The 21659-nt window shown below is 51.7% G+C and overlaps 1 protein-coding gene across 2 annotated transcripts in view; it reads left to right on the forward strand.

The window, feature by feature from the left end:
* Positions 1-21659, forward strand: part of LOC122363737 (autophagy-related protein 16-1-like) — a 90214-nt gene continuing 68555 nt past the window's right edge. The window contains exons 1-2 of one of the 2 annotated variants that reach the window (XM_043333339.1): positions 1-285; positions 701-889. The gene's annotated coding sequence lies outside the window, so the exon portion shown is untranslated. Of the gene's footprint in view, positions 286-551; positions 890-21659 lie in introns of both variants that reach the window. The other variant, XM_043333337.1, reaches the window with a different exon arrangement.

Below are 21659 nucleotides of genomic sequence, written 5' to 3' on the forward strand. Positions count from 1 at the left end.
TGGCGCAAAACAATTTTGAGCATTCCACGGAGCATTCTGAACATTTGAATTGAAAATGTCTGTAAATATGGTCATGATTTGTCCGTTTTGTCAGATATTTACGGAATAAAAAGTGTTGGATATGTGTCAAGACTCTATACCAACATAAGAGCATACATTCATTGTACATGAGGAACTCTCAGTTTTTGTCTCAAATGACAATTGTTGCTCTTGTGACTCACCTGAAGCTTTCTGAGTTCTCTATATACCGTGCTGCCGGCTCTGGCTTTCCTGCGAAACTACACGGTAAATACGAGGCCTAAAATGGTTAAATATGTACGTTAATGAATTATCTATATTGCGAAGATAGTGATAGCAAAATGATTGGTGACGCCATGCACTCGTCGGTGTGCATTGTGATACAGGTAATCAGAAGGTGAAGTCGAGTTTAAACTTGGGCTCCCTAGGTATTCACCTCATCGTGAAGCTCATTACCATGAAGGTGTGTATGTGAAGTAATGCCCAAATTACACATGATCTCCGATCACAGATGAAGGTTTCCTTCTTTTCAGAAGTTTCATGTTCAACATAAATTGGTAGGCACACTCAAGCCGCATCCGCGTTTTTCTCCTGAACTGAAACAAGCCACGCCTTTAGATGCCTTTTCCTCTATCAGCGCCACGATTTTTATCCCACTGATGTCCCGTGTCCTGTCCTTTAGGGCGTCCCGTCAGCGATGGTGTTGGTGAAGCATCCAGTGTCCAGTTTCCGAGCGACCCAGCGCGGCTGCTGAGTGACACTGAACCGTACTGAACGACTCAGCCGACTCGTGACTGCGCGGCTGCCGCTGCTGGTCCGCCATTCCATGATCCTCCGAGATACCGGGAATCCGCCGATCGTCATCGGTGAGGTGAGTTAGTATGCATATATGATATGCGTGCCGTTCGTGTTGTGTGGTATAATCCATCTACAACTGTCCACGCAGAAACACTATGCTTTCAACAGCACTTCAAAAACAATTCATCATCGATGAAAGGTGGGTGGCTGATAGCACAACTCTTAGTTCCTCATTTGAACAAAAATGATTGAAACCTAGTTCAATGAACAAAGTTTGTAACGGTGACCGAAATGGGAGCGCTTTGTCAAAGTCCGAGGTTTTACGAAGTTGCCATTTGCTACCCATCTTTCAATGTTTATTCAATCAACTAAGAATTGTCTGGAAGCAATGCGCAGTTTGTAGCCGTATTGTGATTTTCCTTTGAAATCCGAGAAAAGTGGTGTCGCAACGTAACTGCGTCTGAAGAATGTCCCAACCAGACTTGTGACAGCTCAAGAAAAAAGTGAGCTCGCTCAGCTCAACTCCGTTTTATCCGCTCCCGCTCAGCTCCCGCTCAGTTTAACACGGCTCAGCTCAGCTCACGCTCCGCTCAAACCGGCTGTGCTCCGCTCACGCTCAGCTCAGCTCAGCTCAGTTTCCGCTCAGCTCAGCTCAGCTCAGTTTCCGCTCAGCTCAGCTCATCTCAGTTTCCGCTCAGCTCAGCTCAGCTCAGTTTCCGCTCAGCTCAGCTCAACTCAGTTTCCGCTCAGCTCAGCTCAGTTTCCGCTCAGCTCAGCTCAGTTTCCGCTCAGCTCAGCTCAGCTCAGTTTCCGCTCAGCTCAGCTCAGCTCAACTCAGTTCCCGTTCAGCTCAGCTCAGTTTCCGCTCAATTCAGCTCAGCTCAGTTTCCGCTCAGTTAAATTCACGCTTAGATCGTTCAGTCGTTCTTTTTAAATCGGACATGCTTAACCCTCGCCCGTATAGGGGGGGGGGGGGTCGAACGGACCCCCCTCTGTTTTTCGCGAATAACTCGCGTAAAAAGCGGCCGATCGCGACGAAACTTTCAGTACCCTCGCGATAATCAATTTTACACCTATCCTGAAAATTTCATGACCCTGACCCTAATGACCTTTGACCTGTGACCTACTTTTCGAGACCATGTTTGGCCGGAATCGCGATTCGGCGTATGTCGGCTCGCATTAGCCGCGCGTTAGCAGTCTTTTTGTGGTTTCAAGCGTTCAAACATGGGATATGATGTTGCTCCCATGCATTAGGGTGGGTGTCAAGGTCACCGGAAGGTCAGGTCAGGTCATTGACCTTTGATGACCTCGGTTCACTTTTTCGAGTTTTACATGTTTCTAGGCTAGTTTTTGGAGCTGAATTCGAATTTAGCAACCATTTGAACATTTACGAAGCAGTTTTGGTGCCTTCGTAACATGTTACGAAGCTGTCAGAGGCTACTACGAATACCCGGCAAAATCCTTACTGGTTGACCTGACCTGACCCGACCTGGCCTCAATGCATAAAGACATCATCAGTGATCATAACTAACATGATATTCGTGATCAGCACCCCGAAAAAACCCCATAGCAGCCACGTTTTACGACGTTCTAACAGGTCCCGATTTTCCCGACTTTTGGGTCATTGACCTGACCTGGAAGGTCAACCGATAACCTAGGACCTTAAAATTGGGTATCATCGGCTTCCTCTCGTCGCGGGCAGCACGCTCGTTTTTTCCGCGAAGCTCTAGCTCGATCAGGGGCGAAACGGCAAGGGGGGGGGGGTCCAACGGAACCCCCCCCCCCCTATACGTTCGTGGCTGGAAAAACACCAATACGGGCGAGGGTTAAAAAACAGACCAACTCTTGGCACATAAGTAAGTCTCCTCTAACAAGGAGCGAGGCAACTTACACAATGGGCAAAAGACTGCTCATTAAGACCTTGAGACTTTGCGAGTCGTGCGTCTACTTGGACTCAGACTATAGTTAGGTACATGAAATGGACTGTTCTTGGCAGTGTTATTACATGTTATCAGAGTGTGCACCCGCGATGTTAACATAACATATAAGTTCAAAATATACGAACGAAAAAAGTCTGGACGAAAAAGTTTACCGACGAAAAAATGTACAGACGAAAAAGTGCCAGACGAAGAAAAGTCGGACGAAAATCTGCGGACGAAAATCTGCTAGACGAAAAAAACGCCATGGAATCATCTCAACTAGGCGGTGTTTCACGGCCGAGAGCAGCACGCCCACGCCGCCATCCGCTCTTGGCACCCTGCCAGGAGCTGACGTTACATTTTGGGGTAGTGTTGGAACTTGGAGATAAGAGTTTGTTCATATCTCCATGGAAACCCCATTTGACACGTGTGACAGCAGCGTGCTGTTATCAGTGAAACCAACACCACCCTGATCTCAACCAAGGCAATATCAACACAATTAGAATTCATAGTCGGCGTGTGAATAAGGGAGCTTTTCCCATATTATGGACATCAGAAGGTGAGAGTTCCAGTTAGCGCCTCTGCCCCACCCCACTTTCAATAGGATATGGTTGCTTAGCCCACATTCAACCAACGAAGAGGAACATTATTTGCTAATTCCTAACTGTAAATATTTTATGCAGAATTGCAGAGGTAAGAACCCTTATTGATAAAATTAATTTAAATAACTGCTTAAATAACAAAGTGAAGAATGCTGAATTGTACATTGCGGAGCAGAGTGTCAAGGCGAAGCATCAAAGCCTGACAGTAGGTGTTCATCTTGCAGTCAGACTTGAAACTTGAGACTGGCTGTATTAGCCTGTAAATTGGCCAAGACCCTGGTCTTCCAATTTCCATGCAATATGGATGAAATAAATTAAGCTTGATTAGTGATTAATATTGATTTCTTTAGAGTTTTGATATTTTTAAGTGCGATCACGAAGGCAGTGTAATTGCTCACTCCATAGCTAGCTCATAGCTGAAGCATCAAATCCTGAGTTAATTTCCAAGCATGAACTGAAAAGAATTAGAACTGGATCAGCTCAGCTCAGCTAAATCAGCTCAGCTCAATCAGCTCAGCTCAGCTCGCTCAGCTCAGCTCAGCTCAATCAGCTCAGCTCAGCTCAATCAGCTCAGCTCAGCTCAATCAGCTCAATCAGCTCAGCTCAGCTCAGCTCAGCTCAGCTCAGCTCGCTTAGCTCAATCAGCTCAGCTCAGCTCGCTCAGCTCAGCTCAGCTCAGCTCAGCTCAGCTCAAGCTCATTCAGCTCAGCTCAGCTCAAGCTCATTCAGCTCAGCTCAGACAGCAGCTCAGCTCAATGCATTACTGAGCCGGCTCAGCTCACAGCTCAACAATTTGGCAAAATGTTGAGCCGGCTCATGAGCTGAGCTGATTTTTGAGCCGGCTCAACTGAGCTGATCACAAGTCTGGTCCCAACATAGGCTACTGCTCACTGCCATTGTAACGTGACAGCGCCTGAAGAATGTCCCAATATAGGCTGCTGGCTACTGCTCACAGCTATGGTGCTGTATATAAAAAAATACTGTGAAGCTGCGGTTTTATTGGTCTTCCATCACTTTGTTTGGAGTTTTCCCTGCAAAGTGTGAAGTGTGGGATTCTGTGTATTAATCCTTTTTTTGTGGGACCAGGAACCCAGTGCATGGCCTAAACCGCCGAACGAACAGGTCTGCAGACCGGTTATAGGTACCAGGGATTACGTTATACTTATTTCCCGGCAAAATAGCCGAACGTAACGAGAATCTGCTTCGTTGTACTAAAACACCCACGGCGCTCGACTCTTACCCGACCTGGGTTAGTTCATGACAACTTCTTTGAAAACAATTAACTTTTTAGAAACTTCTTTCATGCAGATTTCACTTGTTTAAGATGTGACCTGGGCCCAGTTCATATAAGAAAGGCCAGTCGGGCAAGTGTCACTTTTCCAAAGTACCACTTTTCAAAAGGACACTTTTGGTAACATTGGTGCCGGTGTGTAAGGGTGGCTATGCCTATATGAACCCGTCTGTCGGGTTCCTCTTTCCAATAAGTGTCCCTTAGCAGCAAAGGGGCTCTATATGAACTGAGCCCTGGCCTCAAATGGCCGTTCACAACAATCAGTCACTCCAGTGGCTGTCGTGCTGCCGGTCGCACAGGGGCTGCGTCCCAGTCCCGTTCAATACCCGCGGCGAGGGGTTCCACAACGGATGGGGGCCCGTCAGCAGGCCTTACCGGGCCGTCCTGTAGCCAGCTCAGCCCCAATCGCGCCATCATGCGGGCCCAAAAATGAGTCGGCCATAGTCGGACTGCAATGGAACGCCTCCGTTTCGTGAGGAAACTGGTTGCCGATACACAATCACGGGCTCAAGGACCGTCCGGGACGGCGCCGTGAAAGGCGTAGCATGACCGTCTATCCTGGTGACATGGGGCTTCGTGACAACCCTCGCGACGCTCGGGACTTTGCATGGATACAACCGCTATCCGCTACATCAAATGAGATGCCACTCGGGACGACTGGAGTCCAGTTTGGCGCATCATGTTTGCAGTTCGGGCTGCCTACCTTACCCTCTCGATCTGTGTGCTCTGTTCCGACTGAAGTTGTTGCTGACCGTCAGCTCTGGACGAGCGGTGCTGTTTGTCGGCGTGCTCGGATGACCGGTCGTTTACGAGGATCCCGCCACGTTGGGGTCCCTTTCCGCCGGGTCATGGGTCCATGTGTCAATCCTCATTTCTGAGGACCCCGGCCTACGCACGGACCCGAGAATGGGCGCCAATGAACGGCGATTGGAGCCATCAGAGGAGGCGAGGGAGAACGGCTGACGAGACCGGCTCACTTCCCCGAGCGAGGTCAGACGCGTCGCCGACCTTCCGGCAAATCTGGGCCGGCCTCGTCAGCTTTCAGCGAGCTAGATGTACTCGCAGGCAAAAACTTCAACGGGATATTGGCACATGTGTCTGAAGCTGTTTCCGTGCTTCTTTTGTGTATGCAACATCACTGCTTACATTTTGTTCAATTATTTAATGGGTCCCAGCTGACGTATGTCCTTTTTTAATGTCTGCTTTTACAGGTGCATGCGATTCGCACCCCATTATATTGCGGCATTTTAATCAACTACGTGACAGAATGCACTTTTTCCGGCGTGCTGTTTTCTTTTATTAGCCCCCAAGCGCCATGCCTGAAGCGACACAAAAACGACACCAAAAACAACATAAGAACGTAGCGTACCCCGGTATATAAACTTTTTACACCTGTTTCTCATTAGCCTCACGGCTGCGTCTGCTCCCATACCCAGCTGTGGCCGGCTCGCCGCCAGGGCCGGCGAGCGGACGGACGACGGTCGTGCCGATGTAGCGACAGCGCGTCCCCTCCCGGTCGGACGGCCCGGTCAGCGTCTGTCCACGTGTGCATTATGCAGTGACGCCCATCAGATGGGACCGTCATGAAAATGCGCCGCTGGTCCAGCCTTGAACCGCGCTGTGTCGCCGAGGCCGTGCCGAGGGGGCCGGCGGGTCGGCCTGTCACCAGGGCGGCCGGCGCGCCGCAGGAGGCCCCGCTGGACGGGGATGCGCCGTCCGATAGTGTTGGAAACCCGAGCCGGCCGCCTCTGCCGGCCCCCGGGAGCGGGCAGCGCCACCCGAGCCGGCGCGCTCCGCCCGGCGCCCTGTGTGTCCCACCCCACTGTCCTGCGGCAGCTCCGGAACTGTGTATACAGCGGGGAGACGAGGTGACCCGCGCTGCTCCCGCTCGGCCGGAGGACACGCGCACTGGGCGGCCACCCCAGGCCACGGCGGTGTCGACATCGAGTCGGACACCGGCCGTTTGTCAGAGCGACTCTCGGTCTGGGTAGTTTCCATTTGTGGCCGGCCACGAGACGACTCTGCTCGGACAGCGGAGCGGACCGGCGCGGAGCGGCGACACTCCCCTGACAGGGGCCAGGAGCCGCTCTAATGCCGCGAGGCTCCACGACCGCTCCGCTCCAAATGATTTCGTTTCAATTAATTATGTTCCGTTCATTCGTTCGCTCGTGTCAATCAGTCTGCGCCCCCCTGTGGCCGGGGTGTGTCCGAGTCCGGTCGCGCTGCACGCCGCGGTGCCAGTGACACCCCCGGGCGCTAATCGTCCCCCTGCGCCGGTCGATTGGCGCTGCTGGACTTTTCCATTCGATCGGCCGCGTCCCCGGGCGGGCCGACCACTCCCCGTCTGGACAAACGGTAACCAAACACATTGCACGGAAGCGTAGCGGCGAACGGCCTGCAAACGTCAGAGGGTGGTCCAGTTACGGCCCCGTGTGGCGCGGGCAGGGGCGTGGAGCTGCGCCCCTTCCAGTGAACGGCCGCGGAGGCTCAGAGCGGCCTCCAAGATAGCCGATGCAAGAAGGTTGGCGGCACTGTCGTGCTATCTCGACTAACGGAGAGTTTGATAAACCCCGCCATGTTTCGCTGCGCTCGGAATCGAGACGAGGGCGCCGGTTGTATAATTGTGCACGGTACTGTGAAGGGGCGAGCGGCGGCCGCGGTGACCGGTCTAACCATAACTTCCTGGTGTCCGGGGTCCTGTTAGGCACTCGGACCGGGAGTGAGACGGCCTCAGGAGGGACGCGGCGCCTGTCAGTGGCAGCGCGTCTGACCCAGATGCTCGCCACAGTGACACCGAACATGGTGTCTTCTGTCCGCTGTCTGCTCTCCATCACCGCTTTACAATATCCATTGGACGCAATGGCAATGATATGGATGTTGAGACAGCCCCTAGGGTGGACGATGGACATGGGTCGTTTCGGCCACGACCGCTGCTGGTATGGTGTGAAATAATGACCAAGCCCGCCGCTCCGTAGATTTTACATAAATTGAATAATTTTTGTTATCCTTCTGAGTTCTGAGAGAGCTGAGATTCTTCTGAGAGAACTGGGAGCACAATGCGATTCTCCCAGCCGATGTTGAATTGTTTTTGAGACATCGACAGCACCCGATCGTCTCACTAATGAGGGACACATCCGGCTAATTAGGACGGCCTCGATGGCTGGACCTGAAACCCGAAACCTGCACCGCGTCTGTCTGCCGGCATAAATAAAAGCTGACATTGCAAAAATTCCTAGCGTGATGGTAAAGAAGAGCCGTGAATGCTACGGCCTTCCTTTTTGATACGGTACGCTGTCATTTCGGACCTCCCTACCAATTTAGCTAATGGCACTAGGCTTTCCAGGGCCACTGTTTCCCTGGTCCCAGCCAGCATCGTGTTTACATAATTGGAAAGGTGCTTTGCCAAGCTCGTAATGTAGTATGGATGACACGCAAGCCGGCCTTCAGGAGGCGCCATTATAAATGGGACTTTCTGGTAACGAGAACCTGGACAAGTCTGTGGCAGTGCCGAGCCGCACCTTGTTCCAGTACCAAGTGGTCGGGTCGATACAGCTCAATGTTCACTCAATAGGTATTCAATCATGATGGTCGATATATGCGCCGCAGCTCTTCGAAATATGAACCAGTGATTGGCATTTTTTCCGAATATGCCTTGACTGGTGAGTGGGCGTCTTCCGTTGGAAAGTTACTTCTTGTAGAAATGCCCATAGCCAATACGTTGTTCTTCCAGGGCCTGGTAATGACGGTTTATGGCCGCTTTTGTCGGGATTTGTGTGGCCCATCGGAGTGAAGACACTATAACCAAAATTTACAGGATGGGCTGCAGAAGATTAAGATGGGTCGGCGACCACTGATTAGAGCAACTGAACTCGATTATGCCAAAGCTGTAAATCGGTTAAAATTGTTCCTTGTTTGAATTGTTCCTGCAGCCAGTTGAAATTGGGTCGGTGGCGAATGGTGGTGAATGTAATCTTCAGTCTTCATCGCGTATGTAGTTTATCTGCCGTTTTGGATAAGCCGTCTGTTTGACCTTATTCTGTCCTAATTCCTCCCTAAGCGGGGTGCTGCCGAGTCGCCTCTGGCCGGGCGCCGGGCGCCGAGTCGCGGCCCCTCCCTGCCCCCCGGAGTCTCGGCCCCTCCCTGAGTCGCCGCGGGTCACTCGGGCCGCCGCCGGCGGTGACGCGGGTTCCGCCCCCCGGCCGGCCGCCGCGCCGCCCGGTTGGCGACACGGCCGTACTAGAACTGTCAGCGTCGAGGGGCCGGTTCGGCGAACGCGTCCGGCGCGGCGTCTGGAGACCATCAGCGGTCCGACCGCCGCGTCAGCGCCGCTCCCGGCGGACGGAGCGGTCCGCGCTGACCGCTCCGTGCGGCCACGTGGGCGCCGCCTCGCGGCCCGCCCCCCGGCTGGAGCGGCGCGCGTGACGGCCGCCGCTGACGGTGACCCCCTTCTGTGACGACCCCGGGCGGCGCGGCGGGCCACGCGGCCGGGCCGTGAGGGCCAGAGTCCGACCGATCGATCCGCCCGGCGGCATCGGCCTCCGCCGCGCCGTGCCAACGCAGCACGCAGCACGCAGAGTCGGCCCTGCGGCAATCAGCCGGCCGGGCAGCTCACGTGTCGCCCCTCCGCGGGACGTGACCGCGCTGCGGGGCCGCGGGCCACGGGCTCTCGCAGACGCCGCTGACGGCCAGACAGTGCCACATGCCACACGACACATGCATTTTAATCACCGCGCCCGGCGAGCCGCGACGCGCTGCCGTGACGCCGCGCCGCCGACACGCCCCGGTCGGGCGAGGCCGGCAGAGCGGCTCGTCACATGTGTCTCCGAGTGATTAGAGTGACTAACCGGGATCGATCTGCCGCCGGGCCACTGACGATCGAGTGGCGCCCGTCGGTCCGTTCGACCGTCTGTCGGTGGCGGCCCACCCAGCCGACCCCGACCCGCGCCGGGTCGCCGCCGGTCGCCGCCGGGTCGCCGCTGGTCGCCGCGCCGGTCGCCTGGCCGTGCCGGCCGTCCCAGTGTGAGGGATTGGACCGTAGATGAGCCGCGGGAGGTATTGGACAGCCAGTCAATGGTGAATAGGGCCGACCGGTTCCGGGAGCCGGTGCGTGGCGAATGTGGCGGCTCGGCGGCGGTGAATGGCGCACTCCCGGCACCTGTCCCGTCCAGGCACACCGCTCGGCTCCCCGCGGCGCCCGGAGCGGGGCTGGGTGGGCGGGTCGGCGGCGCTCCCGGCACCGAGCCGAGCTGGTGTGGGTAATGTACACGTATCCCAGTAAATACACGGTCATTTGAGGTGGGTGGGCGGGACGGGCTGACTGGGAAGGTGACGTTAAACGGCCGCCGACAGACCGGGAGGGGCGGAGTGACGCCTCCCTGCCGGCGGCGGACGGTGCGCCCACCGCGGTATCGGATTGATAGGAGCCGCGCCGCTCCGGCGGACAGGTGGTCCAGGAGTGCGGCCATTTCCCCGGCCCACGCCCCCCCCCCGCCCGGTCACAGCCGGTGCGGCGTCCCCCGGCGACCCGGCACTGATCGCTCACTGTCCGAGCCGCTCTGCGATCTTGTCTGCTCCTCGCGGGACCTCCGACAAGCCCTGCGCGCGCGTATCTCTGAGCTATTTTTGCCAATAGGCTGGCACAGACTCTTCTTTCTTTGGCTGTTTTGCACGTAAGGAAAACAAACCAACATAAGCTGGCGTCTGGTTTTACCAAGAGGGGCGCGGCTCTAACGAGAAAGTTGGGTTCGAATCGCAACGGACCTCAACGGCCGGCGCCATTAATTCTACATGTTTGTGGTATCAGAAACGGTACATGTTTATGACGAACCGCACACATATACAGCCTGGAATGTATATGTTTATGCACGCTACTCTGTCGTAGATATCAGAGTGAAAAACGGTCACGAGACGGATACCGTTATGTATGCCAATAGTTAGACGTCAGTCCACTCCATACGTATATGGCAGTGACGCCCACTCTTATTTCTGACTAGCCCTTCGACGAGACGAAAGAATGTTCTTGTCATTTCTGTGCATCGGAATTCCATAAAATGGCAATCAATTGATAAGGTACCTACTTGGATTTGGACAAAATATAAGTATGACATCAATGCTCTCAGAACTCCTTTCAATTGACACCACTGCGTCGCTAAATTATTTCCGTAATGATCCCAGGTGTTGTATTACATCCTTTTAGTCAGACCGTTTGCGTATTTTTGGCAAAAGTTATAGTTACAAATTGAAAGGTTATGATAGCAAAAGTTTTGCTCCTCCGTCCAGCGTGCATGAATCTGATGTTATTCTTGCCTCGTATAGCTCGGTGCCCCTGATGCGTAAGTAGGGGAAGTTGGGGGAACGCCGAATACTTTTTTCTGACGCCCGTAGCACGCAAGGTAGACAACATAAGCTATTCTTGTTGGCGTCATTCGAGAGGCCAGTCTTTTGCCTTTCAAACATACCAGGCGCATTTGATAAATTCGCATACCGTTAAGCACACAAACTAAAAATATCAAAGAAGTGACTCTTTCGGCGTTGCCCCGGACTGCGGGGAAAGCCGAAAATGGGAGAAACTAGGGTTACCCGCGTGCTCCGCAACGCTAAGGGGGGATTTTTTGACCCGTGGGTTGGTCTGTGTCGATTTGGTTGGTAAATATCCATTTCGTTCGATTGCTTTTTGACGGCCAAGCATTTTGTAAGAAAACAAAAAGATACATCGCATCGAGGTGCCCGTGTCGTATTATCATGCGTTCTACTTTAGAATGATTCGAAAACTGGCGTGAAGTCTTTTGAGGGCCATCGATGAATTTCGCTAAAAATGACAATGTAATGGTTTGGAACATTTACATTTTTAAGGATACTGTTGCTAATTATGCAAAAATGAAGAGTGAATATTGGACAGAATTGAATGCTCTACCCAATGGTACCATATTCAATTGCCAAAGGTATCAGGTTATGCAGCAAAACCCGTGTGATTAATAAAGTGGCACAAAATTGACAAACACCATTTTCTCCTGTGATTTGCACCACCTTGATTTGGATCAATCAGCTTTTCATAATTTTTATATGAGAGGCGGTACCTTTCTCTTGCAAATAGGCGTTGATTCAACTCGCTCCATTTAACGGTCACCTAAAAATAAGATTAATTCCAAAATCCCTCAAAAACCGCAATTTTTCAAATAAAAGTGCCCTCTCCGGTGCACGTGGCGCGTGCTATCCTCTGCATTGCACACCATTCAATAGCCCGTTCAATTCTGTACACGATGCTGTTTTCCCCGTGCCGGTCGGATCCCTGGTCACCAAGATATTGCACGGGAACTGGACCCGTGTCGGCCAAAATTAGCCATTTTCGCCCGATTTCGCACGCCGATTTATACATGTAAAGTCTATGACGCGAATTTGCACTTTTTGAGCACGCACCACGCGCTCCCTATCGACCCGATCGAGCTGAGACCCCTCAAAGGCACGTCGCGCATCCTTGATCTATGAGTTGTGCAAATTTCACCGGGCTAGGTGCAACGGTCTGGCCTGCAGTCCACGCAAAGCACCATCAAGTCGGGACCTCGGTAACGGACAGACGCACCCTCCTCAAATAGTAGTATAGACAAGCGGCTGCGCCACTTGCTTTGCTGCGTGGTAGGAAAAATTGTGGCACCAGCCAATTTGCTTTCGAATGGTATTCGATTCAAATTGATGTGTCGTTTAGAAACATAGATATGGACGGATATGTGAAGAGAATTTAAAAAAGAACTGTTCTGAGGCCTTTGTTGGATGAAATTTGGCTGATACGGGGTCAAGACAGGTCAAAGGGGTCAGCCCCGGTCACTTTGGGTGAGGCCAGGTCACAAAGGTCACCTCTCGTCCGATGGGATCAGCCCGGGCCACTGTTCAACTTTTGCCTCCACCACTACCCCTTCCCCTACCACTACCCCTACCACTACCCCTACCACTACCCCTACCCCTACCCCTACCACCGCATCTACCACTACCACTACCCCTACCCATACCACTACTACTATCCATACTCCTACCCCTACCACTGCCCCTACCACTACCCCTACTACTACCCCTACTACTACTCCTACCACTATCCCTACCCCTACCCCTACTACTACTCCTACCACTACCCCTACCCCTACCCCTGCCACTACCCCTACCCCTACCCCTACCCCTATCCCTACCCCTACCTCCTACCACTACCACTACCCCTACCCCTACCACTACCATTACCTACCACTGGGTCATGTCAGGTCACATATTAATTGGATCCAATAAATGTTTTTAAAAATCAGAATTTAAAAGATCTTCTAGCCCCGCTCCTATTCGTGCCATTCCATTACCCTTAATCGATTTTGTCGGAAGTGGCGCTTTGTGACAAATGTGGCGTGTTACGGCAAACGCGGTGCATTTTCACCCGGTGATTGAGCATGCATCTTTGCACCAAATTGCACCCATATCGGACCATATTTGACAAAACTGTGCGATTTGCGGCAAAAATGAAGCCCTGAGATAATTGTTGCGCATTCCGGCAAACGCGGCGCATCTTACCTGTTGGTTGAGCATGCATCCTGGCAACAAATTGTACCTTTATCGGACCATATTTGACAAAACTGTGCGATGTGCGGCAAAAATGACGCCTTGTGACCAATGTGACGCCTTGCGGCAAATGCGGTGCATTTGTTGATTCCTATCACAAACAGTACCCATTTAGCGACAATCAACACATTCCCTCGCCACTTTTCATTCAAATTAAAAACTTGCCCATCCGCCAATGCGAGGCACCCGCCACCGATCGGCATGCATTTAGTCCACAAAGTTTGTCGACCCCGGCTCTCAATGAAGATCTACGAACCGATCAAAATTCCATTGGCGTTCTTCCAGCGCGCGCCACGCGCGAACCGTGCACCCCAGCGAGTGGAAACCTAGAAAAGGCGCTGACCCGCTCTATCACCTAGAAGGTGTGCAAATTTCAACCTCCTACAACAAACCGTCTGCCCTGTAGCCGTAACAAATTGAACCCACTACACGATGTGCGGACACACAGACTCACAGACTCACAGACGGATTCTGTTTGAATAGTAAGTTAGACAAGCGGCTGCGCCACTTGCTTTGCTGCGTGGTAGGAAAAATTGCGGCACCAGCCAATTTGCTTTCGAATGGTGTTTGATTCATGTCGATATGTCGTCTAGAACTATAGATATGGACGGAAATGTGAAGAGAATTAAAAAAAAACTGTTCTGAGGGAGTTGTTGGATGAAATTTGGCTGATACGGGGTCAAGACGGGTCAAAGGGGTCAGCCCCGGTCACCTTGGGTCAGGCCAGGTCACATAGGTCACCTCTCGTCCGCTGGGATCAGCCCGGGCCACTGTTCTGCTTTTGTCTCCACCACTACCCCTACCCCTACCAATACCCCTACCACTACCCCTACCACTACCCCTACCACTACCCCTACCCCTACCAATACCCCTACCCCTACTCCTACCCCTACCACTACCCCTACCACTACCACTACAACTACCCCTACCCCTACCCCTACCACTACATCTACCCCTACCCCTACCACTACTACTACCCATACTCCTACCCCTACCACTACCCCTACCACTACCCCTACCACTACCCCTACCCCTACCCCTACTACTACCCCTACCACTACCACTACACCTACCCCTACCCCTACTACCACTCCTACTACTACCCCTACTACTACCCCTACCCCTACCAATACCACTACCCCTACCAACACCGCTGGGTCATATCAGGTCACAGAATAATTGGATCCAATCAGTACTAAAATATCAGACATAAATTGTTCCCAGCCCCGCCCCTATTCGTGCCATTCCATTACCCTTAATCGTATTTGTCGGAAATGGCGCTTTGTGACAAATGTGGCGCATTGCGGCAAACGTGGCGCATTGCGGCAAACGTGGCGCATTTTCACCTGGTGATTGATCATGCATCTTTGTATCAAATTGCACCCATATCGGACCATATTTGACAAAACTGTGCGATTTGCGGCAAAAATGGCGTGTTGTGACCAATGTGACGCATTGCGGCAAACGCGGTGCATTTGTAAATACCTATCAAAAACTGCACCCATTTAGCAACAATCAACACAGTTTTCGCCACTATTTATTCAAATTAAAACTTTCCCATCCGCCAATGCGAGGCACCCGCCACCGATCGGCATGCATTTAGTCCATAAAGTTTGTCGACCCCGGCTCTCAATGAAGATTTACGAACCGATCAAAATTTCATTGGCGTTCTTCCAGCGCGCCCCACGCGCGAACCGTGCACCCCAGTGAGTCGAAACCTAGAAAAGGCGCTGACCCGCTCTGTCACCTAGAAGGTGTGCAAATTTCAACCCCCTACGATATACCGTCTGCCCTGTAGGCCGGCTAAATTGAACCCACTACACGGCGTGGCGGACAAACAGACAGACGGATCCTGTTCAAATAGTAAGATAGATGATCTACGGGAATGCCGAAATTGATGTTTTGCTATTTTCATTTTATCTCAAATTTTATCCAGAATTCGTCAAAGCTGACACGCGTTTTAAGAGCTTGAGGACGCTTGGTGCACACTGGAAGTTATAATTGTGTGATATAATAAGAAAAGGCCAGGTAAATCATTCCTTATGGTAACAGGCCGTTGTGTCGGTTGAAGGTGTAATTTGTGTGACTAAAAATACGCGTTGCTATTCTACAGCAGTAAAGTTCACGTAGCGTGCTTTAACGCGCGTAATTGCACGTTTTCGGCATTACCCCAGCCAGTCATACTTTCATTTGCAGGCCCATAACTTTTCAACGTGCCGTATAAATTTCAAATAGGCAGCACACTTATGCAAAGACTGCTGAAGATTACTTGACCGAATTCGCCAGACAAACGGTAGCATATGAGTAGGAAATGCAGCTTCGAAGGCGCATGTAGTACAAAGGAAACGTACCTTGAAAACGCTCTTGGCGCCCTCACAGCCGAAGTATTCCGAATGACGACTGGTAACAAACATGCGATGATTGGTAGTCACTTAAGCTTCAGTCGATCACTGACAGGTGGCATCCATGTCGTACGGTTTTCGAAATATCTCGAATTTCGGCTTTGCCCCAACTCCGGCATTGCCCCAACTTCCCCTACTCCGTCGGGCGCTGAAACTCTGACACAACTTAACCGTAACTTGTAAGTACATTCTTTTTAAATAATGTATTTTCTGCGTCCTGGAGCTCAAATTAGGTCTGGTGGCGTTTCTCAGAAGTGCGGGCCAGCATAGAATGTTTGTTTGATCGATGTGACCAGTGCGAGAGGCCAGACATGGACTGATTCCAGGCACGGGAGAGACCAAACCAATCGTCCCGGATCGGTAAACACTGCCGAGTGCCGCGAGGGGCTGCAGATGGCTAGATCTAGCTAGATCCTCGGCCCTTGTTATTGCTCTCGCCCTGTCATGGCGGCTAGGTCCGGTAATTTCCCCTCTCCTCGCCCCGGGGCACGTGCCCCACCCCCACCCCCATCCCGAGCACAACCCGGGCAGTGGCGCCCACCATCGACAGGTCCCTCCCCATCGGAACAGCCGGGGACGGGACGTGTTGCGTCACCGTCCCCGCGGTACGCAGGGGAGCCGCCGCCTGGGGGACACGTCTCGGGACTTCCCCGAGCTGACGCGATGCCCTGGAAGCGGCCGATAATTTGCGGTGGGCTCTCTGGAGGCCCCGGTGGGTGGGAGGGAGGGGGGTGGGGGAGCTGTCGGCGCACTCGGTCACCCCTCACAGGATGTGGGGGGGGGGGATGCTGACGTGCACGGCTTCGAGCCGTGTCTGTAAGGCCGGCTGGAAAAGATTACTACGTCTCAGAGGTTGGCGGCGAACGGCGGAAGGTGACCCAGGCGATGACTTGGTCAGTGGCGTCATGGCGCTGAGGGAGACATCAAAACAGGAAAATGGCCTCGGTTTGCAATGCATGCTGCATGATGATGGAATGTAAAAAGTGGTGCAATGACGTACTGGTAAATCAACTTTAAATAAAACTGGTCGCTTTTTCGCACACAAGTATGTGATATCATCCCTCTCGGCTCTTTGTCTACATGTTCCGCTTATTCATATTCCGTCTTATCAGTAGTCAGCACCATGTCTCGTGATGGCAGCGTGTCTCCGTCACTTCTCTGAACCGTCGTGGCGTGGTGCTACTACTCCTGTGTCGTGGGAGGAAATCTACCAAAAATGTGCATGGTTTCGGTCAAATTGCAGTTGCCGAGTGTGTATACATACTCGTAATGTGAGCTCATGCGGTGTTGGTGCCTCTACGCTAATGTCTCAGGTGCATGCATGGCAAAGAGGCACATAAAATGTGCCTTCGTGCATGGGAAAATGTTATGACTTTTCAGCCTGAAGATGCCAGCAGGCAACAATTTTGACTGACCTCAAAAGCCACCTTTTTATATGTGTAACCAGCGCACACACAATTGAAAGCCTTTTTATTATGGGGGAAGTGCCGAGTTCTTGTTCGTTTTCTGGCTACCTTTGGTGAAATTATATCTGCTAAGAAAGCGTCGGCGGGGGCGCCAGAGGTCTTCATCCTCGCATGATGCTGGGGCGGATCATGTAGCACACTAAAGCGTCGTTTAACTGCAGAAGGTGGTGCATTTTGCGGCACGGTTGGTCTCCGGCCTCCGCAAATATGACCACGTGACCCCTGCTCTCGCCGCGCTCGGCTGGCCCAGCGTGCGGGAGATGATCGCGCGTCGTGATGCGTTCAATGTGCACCGTGCTCTGTTCGCCGCCGCTGCCCCCGAGTCGTTGCGAGCTATGTTTCCCTCACGCGCTTCCGTCTCCGAGAGGGCAACGCGCGCCGTCGCCGCGGGCCCGGCGGTGATCGAGTTGCCCCGAGTCCGCCTAGCGGTGGCCAGGCGGCAGTTTCCCTGCCGAGCTGCCGCAGCTTGGAACGGCTTGCCGCGGGAGGTGACGGCGACCGCCTCAAGGCGACAGCTGATGGAGCATTTTAAAGTACAGCATTGATTGACGCAAAATTTGACTTATACTCTTTTATTCTTTGCATGTTTGTGCCTATATATGTGTGTACCTATGTGTTTTTTAGCATAGTTTTTTTTTTAGCAATGTGATATTTACATGTACTGACTGGGCCGTAATAGCCACTCTGTTGGAAAAGCCCTAATAAACGAATACGAATACGAATACGAATGGTAATGCTTTGGCATTTTGACTAATGTCTGCTCAGGCTAATGACTAATGGCCAGACTTAGTGGTGTTTCTTTGGATGCCATGCCGTTCTATTATCCAACCATCTTGTCTCCTGTTTGCCTGTTTGCCTTCAGGAATTAGGCGGTGGCGTTTTCTTTTTGGCTTTGCCGTACCTAATGGCTCAGTGAGTCAGTACGCCGCTACCTATTTCAGACCGGACCACCGTAACGGTGGCTGGATATATTCTTAGATAGAGGTGATTCGTTTCCAGTTACATAAGGCACTATCGCCGCAATATTATATAACTCCATCTGCTCGAATTGTCTCCCGGACTTTACTAATGGACTTGCCACACGACAAGTGACATTGATAGATGTCGGCCTGTATATGAATTTGTTCATCGGGTTGGGACCTCTGATCAGAGGAGCTCACTATGTTGAGACGCCCGCCGTGTCTCTGCACCGTGTCTGAACGCGACACGATCTGCACAGGAAGTCTGCAGGCCCGCCCGTGACGCTCAGTAATCAGGCGCCGCTCTGCTTATGGTAATGATAACAGGCGGGCTCATACTGCACGCTCCGGAGCACCAATGCGGCGGCCGTGTTTATCACCGAGACTGCGGTCTCCGGATCAGACGCCCAGCCGGTCCAGAACAAACCCAACTGCTAGCTTAGAGTATTCGTCCCCCGCCTAGGGGTTCAGCAGGTCTGTGAGCAACGCTCCATCAAAGTGGGATCATGATTGTGATCTGCTTTCTTCTAACATGGCTTAAAAATGCAGAAAAGATCGTCAGCAGTCGCATTGTGTTCGGGACTGCTCCAATCTCTGATCATCAGTCCAACAAAGTATTCATGGGCAGCTTGGTGATATGGTGCACATACTCTGTACGGCTGTCCTTGTGCCGTCAGCTCGTCATGAATGAAACAACAGAGTCCCCCAGGCATATCCTGAAATATCCGACTGCGACACGCCTCATGTTTTATGAAAAAAAAAGTAGACGAATCCTGTTGCCGCGCTGTGCACCTTTGCTTTACCGTTTTGAAAAGCTTTTTTATATTGCCAAACCAAGTAAACATTTATTTGCTATGCTGGTGCCTGGAACTAATCCTATGCGGCCCAGCCTCTGCCCGAAATGTGCTATATCGTGTTCAGTGATATAGTTAGCCTTACTTAGAAAACAAAAGCATTATATCAAGTTAGCAGTTCTATAAGTAGTAAACATATTTTCACCCCCTAGGGCAGTGACTTTCAGTGGTAGGTAGTTTGCTAAACCAAGTTAACATTTATTTTTGCCATGAACTTAGTGATATTCCGCTCCACCCACTTCAATTATTCGTTTTTTATCAAAGGTTGAGCTTCTTCATAATTCCACTCAGATATTTGGTCGCGGGTTCTGCCGCGAAAAAAGTTGCCTCTTCCCTTGCTAGCGCTGACTTGTTATCCCAGCGGGTTATTCTCCTGGCTACTGCCTCCAGAGCTTCAGTGCTCATTCGGACTTACCAAAGACCACATGACCACCGTGGCTCGTTCCCGACTGCGCCGTGAATGGCCCGACTGCGCCGTGAATGGCTCACTGCGCCGTCAGCGGTAGGTCGATATCAGTATAGCTCAGCCGGCGGCTGCACTCGCCTCTCCGTGCACACACGCACACACGCACCCGAGATCGATGCCTCGGTTATTATTGAGGGGTGCCGGTGGCGCGGCAATGCTCCAAGGCCGTGCCGCGCCGGAAAAACGGCTCTGGCGTGGAAACTGATAGGAAATCGTTACCACCCGGCGCCGACTGTATTCTGCCCAGTAGCGCTGATTATATTCTGCCCAGTGGCGCTGACTGTATTCTGCCCAGTGGCGCTAACTGTATTCAGTTCTGTGGGCGAGGCTGCCTATGGAGCTCCTGCAGTGAGTGCAGGGTCGGTTCTGCGAAGGTAACAAGCGTCTGTGTTGTAAGCTGTCGCCTCGATAACTGAACACGGTGGCTTCGTGTGCTGTTGCAACGTCCAGGCGCCATAGATCGACTGTACCGTGCGTCATAGACTCAGTTTACACTGGGGACGACAGCAGTCAGCCCGTCACTGTGTCACTAATATACAGCCAGAGTTTGACGTGCTGCACTCATAATCTAGTCAGATGACAGGCGCTATTTGCCGGAAGTGGTCCTCGCTGGTCCGTACACTGGCAGCAGATCAGCGCATTCCTGCAATTCTGTTTATTTCTCGCTGATGTCATTTCATGGGACATCGGAGACGCCCCCTGCTGTCCCGAGAAGCCGGCGTTCGATAATCGGCGGCTGTTACAACACACCCTTCTGGTCTCTGTGACCGAACACTACTCGATAACTTGTGATTCAGTTTCACCGGGACGGAGCGCCCGCCCCGGTAGAATGGAAAGTTTTAGTCTACATATGTAGTCTGCTAAAGTCAGTGCTTTGAGCTCCGGACACTTGTTTGCCTTTAATTTTTGAGCAAGTACCCACTATGCAAATGGAGAGGTGTGTGACTTCTTTATGTATCAATGGCATGAGCTCCGGACACTTGTTTGCAACATCAAAATTTTGGAAACTCTGCAATTGTCGACACGGCCGATTCCGAATGCGACTTAACTATGTAATGCTGCTATAATGGCCGATTTTTTTAAAATGCATTTGTTATCTCACTAGGAATTTAATTCAAGATGTTTGAGAACTTATTCGAAGAGCGTGAATGTTAGTGAGCTTTTTAGGTAGGTTTTGGATTTTCTTCTCAGCAACGGATGGCGCAGTTTTTAGGCCTCCAGCTTCATCTGGAATGTTATAAGAAGGGTCGACTTTGAACTAAAATATTAACCTGTCATCAAATCCTTCTTTGGATACATTTTACGAGACCAGAGTTGGCTGCTTTTAGTTGTGATTAGCTGATGAAGTGACGAGTCCTGTCTTTCAGAATAAGGACATCACTATGAAAGAAAAAATGAGCTATCGGTTTTCAATCTAGACCCGAAATGGAAAATCTGCAGACGTAGTACTGGCATATGTAAAATGAGTGCCAGCGTCAGTTTTGGGAGAGCTCACAAGGGAAGGGCCCATCCACTTATTGACGAGTACCTAACGTCAATAAGGCGGTTATGTGGGTGAGGGGTAGATCGGAAGCCTGCGTTGAAGATAAAAACGTGGAACCAGCTTTGCCAATATCCGGGTCTGTAGGTATATCTACTTTGTATTATGTTTCAATTCAAATTACTTATCACAGACGGCCACAAAGCTATCTGGCGGTCACGCGACGCGTTTCCTTTCAGGCACGCCTATGGATTTCGCAGACATTTAAAGCAGTTTTAAGCAGTCCCTCAACGTATAGCCTTTCTTTTCCGGATTAAACGGAAAAGGCTGTTAGATAATTGCGATCACAATGCTGCACGATTGGTAACATGCAATGTAGTAGGTCCAGGTGCATTACGTAACCATAAACTATAAGCGGTTTCCACGCGGAAAGGTCCAATCCCTAAAAGGTCATTTCATCGCTGTTACATCGGTGGAGGCTGATGTATGTGCTAATGGAGGCAAAACGTCTTAAATATATGTAAAACATTTGTGTGTACTGACTACTGTGTAGGTGTGTGCACGGATGAAGTATTTACTCTATCTCTAATCCATGGTATGTGTGTGGCGCCCAATCCTGCTGGCATCATTAAGGTGGCATGGCAACGTTGTGCGTCCGGGCCCTGGGCTTGTTTTCTTATTGTAAGCAATCATTATTTTTGGAGACATGCCCGTTTTGATGTGATTTTGCGCTGGAGCTATCAATGCCTTTGAAGAGCTGAACGATGAAGTATAGGTACAGTCCACAGCAGAAGTAATGTGGGGTTTCAGTC

This window comes from Amphibalanus amphitrite, unplaced genomic scaffold (genome assembly GCF_019059575.1).
Source record: "Amphibalanus amphitrite isolate SeventyFive unplaced genomic scaffold, NRLGWU_Aamphi_draft 000637F_arrow, whole genome shotgun sequence".
Classification (NCBI taxonomy): domain Eukaryota; kingdom Metazoa; phylum Arthropoda; class Thecostraca; order Balanomorpha; family Balanidae; genus Amphibalanus; species Amphibalanus amphitrite.